Consider the following 9,236-nt stretch of genomic DNA (forward strand, 5'->3'; position numbering starts at 1 on the left):
ATGCATTAACAACAATTTTTACCTTTTTTTTTTTATTATTTTGTTTCCTGAGGCTTTATGCCTGATGGAAAAGAAAAATCCTGAAGTCAGCTGAAAGCTATTTTTAGCTTTTGTTTTTGTTGATGATTTTTTTGTGATCAAAATGTCACTGGTCTTTAGACTAAAAGGTATTATTTTCAACAATAAGCAGAAGTACAATGGCAAAAGCAGTCGTACAAATAATTTTAACTCTTTAAGCACTGGTCATTAGTATTTTGTCACTGTGTATACTTAATGTAAAATCTACTGACTTGGAGCCACTCTTTCAGTATTCTGGGGAATGCAACAGTTCAGAAAAAATCCATAATCTTATTTCAAACTATACAGAGAAAATGCATTAAATATGTCTTAAGCCATCACTTGAAATCCACAAAAAAATAACATAGGAAGTGTAAGGATAGTTTGATATTTACTTCAGAGAATGAAAAAGCTGAATAGTTTTAAGCACTGGAAAACAATTTGAAGTCACCTACACATAATCTATTTCCATTGCAGACAATGGAAAATGTGTGCTTGACTCTGAAGGCAGAATTTGGTCCTTAAAGCCTCGAAATGACGAATGCTATTGTCCCAACATTCGACTTCACAACATAACTGTCTTCTGAGTACAGGAAAAACACTAACAAATATTTCGGTGAACCATTATAGTTCTTGACCTTTAAATTGACATAGAGTACCTCTCAAGTAATTCACCCGAGCTTAGTCAATATTTCAGATGGAAATGTGCCACCAGGATATTCTAGAGATGTGACGAGTCTGTAGACAAGTCTGCCGAGGTGTCCTGGTGTCCCCTGAAATCCGTGAAGGACTCAGCCTCACCTGACTTCCCATGGATGTTGGGTGGGTCAAGCTGTTACTGAGGACTTGTTTTGGTTTTGCTTTTCCGTTCCCTTAGGCTTGTTCGCTTTCATTCCTTTACATTCCTTCATACCCTTTACATTCTCTAAATCTGCAGCAGTGCAGTGACTTTATTCATAACTTATTCCAAAGAAAGGGTGAAACACAAGCAGCAGAAAGAAGTTAAAATAACCCACCTGGTGCCATGTAGCACTTGGGTTTGGTGCTGCCAGGATGAAACATTCCTGTGCGTGAAGGAGGCAGCAGACTGCCTGCACCTCACATAAACCTTACTGAAGGTCCATTTTGGGCAGGGGTGGGTAGCAGGTGGTCCACGGAAGGTCTAAGAATGGAGATTTCCTCTCTAAAAACCATCTGGCCTCCCAGCCAGCTCGGTGCAGGTTATACAGCCGGACTCAGGCCCCAGTGTGCTCCACATGTAGCAGAGCTTGGTGACCAGGTTGTCATCGGCCCGGCCTTTTTCAGGGCTGTTTTTGCACTGTCTGTGGGATCTCGTTGCCCTGGGGGGCCGAGGACTTGGGCAGCTGGTCTTGGTTGGTGCTGGGTGCCGTGCCAAGGCACTCGCTGGCAATGCCAGCTGAGGGGCCCAGCTGCTCGGATAGGTTTTGCTCTCAGCTCCCTCACATCGGTGCTCATCTCAGCGCTTGAGCTTGAAGGGGAAAGAAGCCACCCCATGGCGTGGCTGTCCCGTGTCGCTCCTCAAGCCCCACAAAGCACGAAACCAGACCTTACAACCAAATTTTGGGTTCTCAGCTCCACGTATTGTCGGAGTTGTTTTATACAGTATTAGGGTGGCTCGTGTTAGTGCCTCGTTGTGCTGAGGCAATGTCTCTGGTAACCTCGGCCTTGCAGGGCGTGTCGGCAGCTTTTGTGTCTGGTTGTGTGACAAGGTGTGGGGTACGTGTGCTTATGGCAGGAGCCTTGGCGTCACAGGGGCGTGTGTTTTCGGCTTCATGGCATCTGAACTAACTCTGGCCTCCAGCTGATGCGGGTGGCAGATTGCCTGGCAAATTCTGACCAGGCGGCCCCAAATAGACTTCTTGTTGAAGCAGTTAAAGACATAGGGCCAGAATATGATACCCAAGTAGTATCATACTCCCGGAATAGATACATAAGATGTGAAGGGCATTTAGCACAACACGCTACCCAGTCTTTGCTTGTTGAAAGGAGCTGAGTGACGACGGCCTAATGAATTGCCGTCTGTATTAAGCCCCACGGGGAGGGTGACTTCTGATTTGGACCACTGCCATGGCTTTGTCTCTGGTTGGCAGGAGCGTAGGTGTCCCGGCTGCTGTGCTGCTGCTGACAGATGACAGTTCATTTGCTTGTAATTGTCTCCCCTTGCTCCGAGGGTGTCAAAACCTGCTCCACCAGTACGGTAGCTACAGGCTCACCACAGTGCTGTGGATCTTCCTGGTGAAAAGCCATAGCAGCATGGTCAGGGGGTGGTGCTGCACTCTTACAGGCCTTCCCCTCTGCATAAGCAAAGGATTGGGGTGCCCTGCCATGGCTCCTGGTTCCTCTCACTATGAAATAAAAAGAGCATCTCACTAAACACTGCCCTGCTCCTGCCCGGCTGGCGGCTGGGAGGGTCGGTCGCTGAGATGTGCTGCACATGGCTGGTGGTGCTCCTGACTAAATCCCGCTCCTATATAAAAGCTGAATTTGGGCCCCACAGTACGGGCTGTGGTTTTCACAATATGGGGTAGCCGTCTCCAAAATGGGGCTGTGCTTTCTCCTTCCTCTTGCCCTTCCTTTTTTTTTTTTTTCTTTTTTTCTGCCATTCACTTTTCTTTGATCTGGCGTTAGATCTCTTCAGTGAGTCATTTCAGCTAACTAGTCCAGCAGGAAATATAGCACAGAGAAGGGGAACACACATAGTTTTCTGACAGATTACCAAGTTGGGTCTGCTCAAAAATTAATGTTCAGAGCCAGCAGGAGAGACGGGAAGACTTTCCCTGTCAGTATCAGTCATTAGACTGCGGGTACTGCAGCTTTAGAAACCCAACAAAGGGATAACGCAGATGGAGAGCCGTCTGTATGGTCTGCAGACGTGTTGGTTGCCTTCAGAGCCATCTACCAGCTCTTGAGGGATGCGATCAGTGCTACCAAGAGCGCAGCTTAGCCTTGTACTCTCTGTGTCCCCTAGGAAAAAGGCAGAGTGACGATGTGAAGGCCTGCAGGCTGCGTGCACGGGTCTGTGCTGGTTTTACTGCTGTGCTTCCCAAGTGGCCTGCTTGTGGCACCGAGCCGGGGGTCAGGGGTTGTGGGGGTGACACATGGGCACTGCTGCCTTCATCTGGATGCGGCTGGGCACAGCGCTTGTGCGTGGGTCCACTCGCATGGTTGCACATTTAGCTGGGAAGAGCTGACGGCAGGCTTCAGCTCGGTTTTATTAACAGCTCGTGCATGTGTTTATGGTACTGTGGGCTTGCACAATGTAATTCTATCCATGCCAGTAGTTGGGACTGAAATCCGTGATGTCTGGATGTTGCAAACGGCCTGTTTAATTTTCAAATACAAATTTATGCAACAAAATGCATTTTTAAGTGTAGGAGAATGAAATGCTGTTGCGGATTGCCTTGTAGACTAAATTACAAGGCGCATCTAAAGCAACAGCGCATACCTTGTTCATTTACATAGTGCAATAATTCTATGATAGCACCCATGCTATTGAAAAGTAGGACAATCTAACGATGGAAATAGCGTCCCTGATGCACATTCTCCTTTGTGAAGAATATCAACACTTTCGAGCTATTTTGTGTTTTTACTTTTAGAAGCTGCTGGTCACTGGTATTCAGTCTATAGTGTAGTTGCCCTCTTATTTCTCTTAGAAAGGTGAGTAGAAAAAGAGATTCAAGCAGCAGGTTGTACTGCTGCGTGTGCTGTTCTCGCACATTTGTGGCTGCATCTCCCACCACTGCTCGCGCAAGCGACGTGCGGTGCGAAGGTGCAGAGCAAGAGGAGTAGGTATCGTGTCACTCGGAGCCTGGGCTGCCCCGAGGACGGGGGCAGCCTTAAAGGAAACCGAAATTCCTGTTGCACTAGGCTTCCTTCCTGCCCAGCTCGTATTTTACCCTTTTTCCCTCCTGTAAGTGCATTGACTGACGTGACTGGCAGGCGTGGTGCGTGGGCTGATTATTCCTCCTGACCATGCGCTGCACGCGACTGCGACTGACTGACTGGTCTCCCCCATCCCCGACGTCCCTTTCTCCATCCCTCCGTCCCTCCACTGTTCCCCTCTCCCAGCGTTTGTGACACTAGGGGAAGGGGACTGCTCAGTGCAGGGCAGCTCCTGGCCCACAGTTCCCTCCCTGCTACCAAGTGACCTTGTGCTTTGGGGATAACGCGCTCAGGGCAGGCTGCCTCGCTTCGGGTACGCGTGGTAGGTGGGATACCGCACACCAGCACTCCGCAGCCCGGCGTCTCTCCTCTCTGGACACTCTTCTCCTCTGCTTTCTGTGGGAGTGCTTTCGGATCGCAAAGTGAGGTGACATGCAGCGGTGTGTCGAGGGCCAGCCCCGCGTCGGTGCGCTGCTTGGCCTCCGCTGAGATCCTTGAGGAGGAGCGAGGTGACCGCTCCTCCGCAGCACCTAAATCCTGGGCTCGCTCCATAGTGAAAATCGAAAATCAATTCGTTTTAGGTGGTGCAGGTGAAGGGGAAGTGGGACCTCCCTGGAGCTCTCAAAGGCCGCGTGAATGTATGGGGAGGAGGAGTGCGGACGGGACACAGAGCTGTGGTTTGATTTGCCTGAAATGAGCCAATTCACGCCTCCGTGCGAGGCTAGAGGGGGATTCAGCTGCGCGCTGTCACGTGCGGCTGGCAGTGGATCTGCACTTTTTAACCAGGATTCTTTGTTAGACGTTCGTGTGCCGAGGTGGTTGTTTTGCCTAACGTGAGTTGCTGTCCTTGTTCTTAAGAGAGGGGATTTTTTTTTTTTGTTTGTTTGTTTGTTTTTTTCCTTTTATTTCCGTGCTTTCGTGTATGTGCTGAATCCGTATGCCCTGCTGAGGAAGAGCGTGGGGAGGAGGCAGGCCACCACGAGGAATGGCTACCTTCACCGCAGAAGAGCTCGGACTGCACTTCCTGGTGATGGTCCCCCTGTGCCCAGCCTGCCTCGCTGGCCAGGAGCAGTGCCACCTCGTCTGCTGCCTCCCAGCACACCTGCTGGCTCCGCACACCGCGCCACTCTCCGAAAACCAGGAGCCCTGGGCCAGCTGGACGCAGCCACCCAGACCGTGTTGGTGAACCGAGCAAGGGAAGGCTCTGAGCACAGCTACACAACAGCCCCGGCCCCGTGGTGCGTGATGGACGGTGTGTGACTGACACACAAGGCTGTGCCAAACCTCCTCAAAGGGTTTGGAAAGCTGGGTGGCCGATGGGGACGCGGGGGCTGGTTCTCCCCTCTGCTCCACCGCTTTTGCAGCTGGTGGTGGTGTACTTTGGAGGAAAAGCTGCGTGTCCCAGAGCTGCCAGCCTCATCCTCCTCGCTGCACAGCCTCTGGCGAGGCCCTGCGGAGCTCCAGCACCTCGTCTCTTCCCAAAACCAGCAGAGAGGCATTTACAGCAGCAAAGTCACAAAGCTCCAGGGCTTAGGGGCGTCTGCAAGCTTGTTGGAAAGTTTGACAAGAGCCATTCACTGGAACACGTTCAAAGCAGTGGGAATGTCTAAAGCTTTAACTCCTAATCTGATGGGGGAAAAAAAAAAATGTGTTTGGCCCAAAATTTGCTTGTTACATGAACTGATGGGTTTTAACATAGTCTCTAGAGTCTGTGTCTCAAGGGAGGAATTTATTTTCTCTGTTTTCTCACTGAAATGGTAAATGTTGGTTGGTAATACGGACGAAATTCTGTTTGTTTTATTATGAAAACGCCATTAAATGAGCTGTCTGTGCGTTGGAAATGGACTCACTGTTTCAAAGGGATTAGGACACTTCTACCTAATCTTCTACTCTGGTGCTTGGCATTCAATACACGGCAATCACTAGCGTCTGAAAAAATCAGCACCTTTTCAGATTCTCATTTGATCTCTTTTAATTAATGGAAGATTCGCAGTGCTTGGGATTTTTTAAGAGACTGGTGAGGTAGGTGCTAGCATCGAAATTCAGCGGGGTAGAGTTTCAGTGGGAACGGGGAGAGGTGTTTAGCTCTTTCACACTGCTTGGGGAATTCCAGCCTTTGGGCATTTTGGCTAGCACTGTTTTATACAGTCCATAAATGTCAAGCAAATAACCAAACAGCCACGCAAGGGGAAAAGAATCGAGAAAATACAAAATGTTTTTGACAAAAGCATTGTGTTGGAAAAATAAAACATCAACGTTAATTTTACAGACACTGTCTCTGCCATTTCAGCTGTTCTTTTTGTGAGCAGAGAAGACTTTCTAGCATTCCTCGCTGCTAAAATCTGATCTGCTGTCTGAAGGCTGTAATCCTGCTGAGAGTGTCCTCTGCATCGTTATAGCATGCTCCCAGCTGGCCTCAGTCATGGGTAGCCCGTAGTCCTGGGTCTGCTCCTGCCAAAATTCCCCCTTCCCTTCTTTACTATCAAGCATTTAATGCCCTTGCTTATGGTTTGGGTCCTGCATCAAGATTGGGCTCCTCTGCACAGGGCTGGGATGGAGTGGGGTGGGTGGGAAACGCAGGTGCAGAAGTATTCGTGGCACTCCAAGACATGCAGGCAAATGGTGGCATGAAATGTGTTAAAAAAGAAAAAGCCTGAAAAGCTGGCACGGGGAGAAGAGGTGGGAACCTGACGGCAGCGCCTGCGACCTGGTAGTGCTATGGCTGGACAGGACTCGTTGATCTGCGTGTCTTGGGGTCATCCTGAGACCTGCCAGAGCAGACCAAGTTACTCAAGACAGAAAATGGCAGGATATCTAAGTGGGAAAGGCAGTGGGAAAGCCTGGCAAATGCAATAAAAGTTTCTTTCTTTTTTTTTTTTTTTTTTTTTCTGAAGAAGGCAAGCATAATCCTCATCTTTAAGCTGTCCTTTAATATCCTACTTTGTTTTACACTGGAATTAGAAAAGCATTTCCATTTGTTTTAATTATCTGCTGACTTTAATTCTGCCTTTGAACAATATTTTTGCTATGACAACCCTTTGCTATCATGGTGAGCGGTGCTAGGGGAAAAAAAAAAAAAAAAAAAGTAAGGCTTTTATCTTTCCCTGCATGCAACGTTTAATCTTTCTAATCTTTTAATGTGAATGTGTTTTCTCCCATTTTGAGAATTGACAAGATTAGTACTGTTTCTCCCAAAACAGCAGTTCAAAAACGTGTTTTGCTCAAACCTGACCAACACAACCCGTAACCAGCACGTAGCATGGTCTGGGATTTCTCCTCGGTGGCCAACCTGTCCATTCTCAGAGCTGAACCTGTCCCTGCGGCTAACTTCCACGTACTGACTTTTGTAACTGCCTGAACTCTAAGGACAACTCAGCTTTTTTTTTAAGAAAAGTTTGTAAAAAGGTAGTTTTTGTTAATTCTTTAGTTTTGTTTTATAAAATAATAATAATAATTAAAAAAAAAAAAAAAGTATTTGTTAAAAGATTCACTGTTTTGCCAAATAATAATAATAATATTTCTATGCATCGTGTGATTCTGTGATGTTGCTGTTGAGGTTTTGCATGTTTTCTAGGCGTTCTGACATCTGTGCATTTATGTGGTACTTGTAGAAATGCTTAACCATTGCTGCTATAATCACCCCCCTTGTAGTTAACTGAAAACTGTGCTGAGGAGCTGTGCCAGTTGACAGATTTTTGTGTGTGTGTCACGGTAAAACTCCGCGTTCTGCTGTTCGTTCCCTGTTTTAAGCCAGTATTTCGTGCCTTCTGTAGAAGGAAATCGGTATGTTTGTGGTAGACAGGAGGTGCCAAACTTCTAGTGTCTTGTTCTGAACAGATGATCACTTATCAGCTTGACGCATTAAAAAAAAAAAAAAAAAAAAAAAAAAGTAAAAAAAAAATCTTGAACACTCTTTCTTTAGTGTCTTCTCATTAATTTTAATTTGAAAAGAAAAAATAAATAAATAAATAAATAAAACAACTTGACGGAGCTAAAAAGAAACGATCTCCCTCAGTCGCAGCTCCCGGAGCAGCCTGCCAACTGTGAAGGCGAGGGGTAAGAGGGAATGCGCCGTCCCCAAATGTTCCTGCTGGTAACAGAGCCAGCCATTAGCCAAGCCGGCGCGAGCTGTCGCGGAGCATGCTAAAAATGCCTGTTAATGAAAGCAGCCCGCTGATTGCCATGAGAAACTGTTAGCTCCCGTGACAGTTGTGAGCCCGCTCGTGTAAACAAGTGTCAGCCTGGTCAAGTGGTGGATCCCAGCCCCTTTTCCGCCTCCGCTGAAGCCATACGTCGCTGCCAAATGAGCCTTGGATGAAATTCAAGCCCCAGATTTTTTGGTCTAATTCTTCCCAGTTGCTTTCGCGGCTTGCAGGCGAGCTCTGTTTATCGAAATCCTGACATCGCGTTTTCAGCCCCTCTTCCACCTTCTTTCTCCTTGGGATCTGGCAGTGTAGCGAACACACACACACACACACACACACACACGAGTTCGTTTTGGTTTTGATGAGATTTTGACAGGCTGAAGTGATACCATATTGTAAGTCATACAACAGAAACAAGCCGGAGGGAAACGCGAGATGTTCATCTGCCTGGCGCGTGGCTCGTCTGCCACCAGGCGTGGTCAGCCACACCTAGGCCAGTCCTTAAACACTATTTTACATGGAAAACAGAAAAAAAAGACTAGCCATCCATTTTGCATCTTTGCATGCTGAGGGATGAAAGTCTGTTAAAGAGCTTGAGAAGGCTTTTCAAACAAGAATACCAGGTTTCCCGAAAAATGATGGGATTGGGAAAATAACAGTGAATCAAATTCAATGTTACTGGTCCAAAGGCTGGAAGGCATGTCCTGTGGGAGAGGCTGAGGACACCTGGGTTGTCTGGTCTGGAGAAGAGGAGGCTGAGAGGCAGCTCCCTGCAGCTCCTGAGGAGAGGAAAGGCAGAGGGAGGTGCTGGCCTCTGCTCCCTGGTCACCCACCTCAGGAACCGAGAGAGGGCACAGTGCTGGGCCAGGCTGGGCATCAGGGAAGATTTCTTCACCATGAGGGTGGTCAGGCACTGCGACAGGCTCCCTGGAGAGGTGGCTGGTGCTCCACGCCTGCCCATGTTCAAGAAGCATTTGGTTGATGCCCTCAGTAATGTGCTTCAGCGTTTAGTAGCCCTGAAGTGGTCAAGGAGCTGGGCTCGGTGAGCTTGGAAGGCCCCTTCCAACCAAACTATTACAAACCTTTCTAAAGACCTCAGCCTTCCAAAAGTGGTTAGGATGTTCAACTCAG

This window comes from Aythya fuligula, chromosome Z, assembly GCF_009819795.1.
Source record: "Aythya fuligula isolate bAytFul2 chromosome Z, bAytFul2.pri, whole genome shotgun sequence".
Classification (NCBI taxonomy): domain Eukaryota; kingdom Metazoa; phylum Chordata; class Aves; order Anseriformes; family Anatidae; genus Aythya; species Aythya fuligula.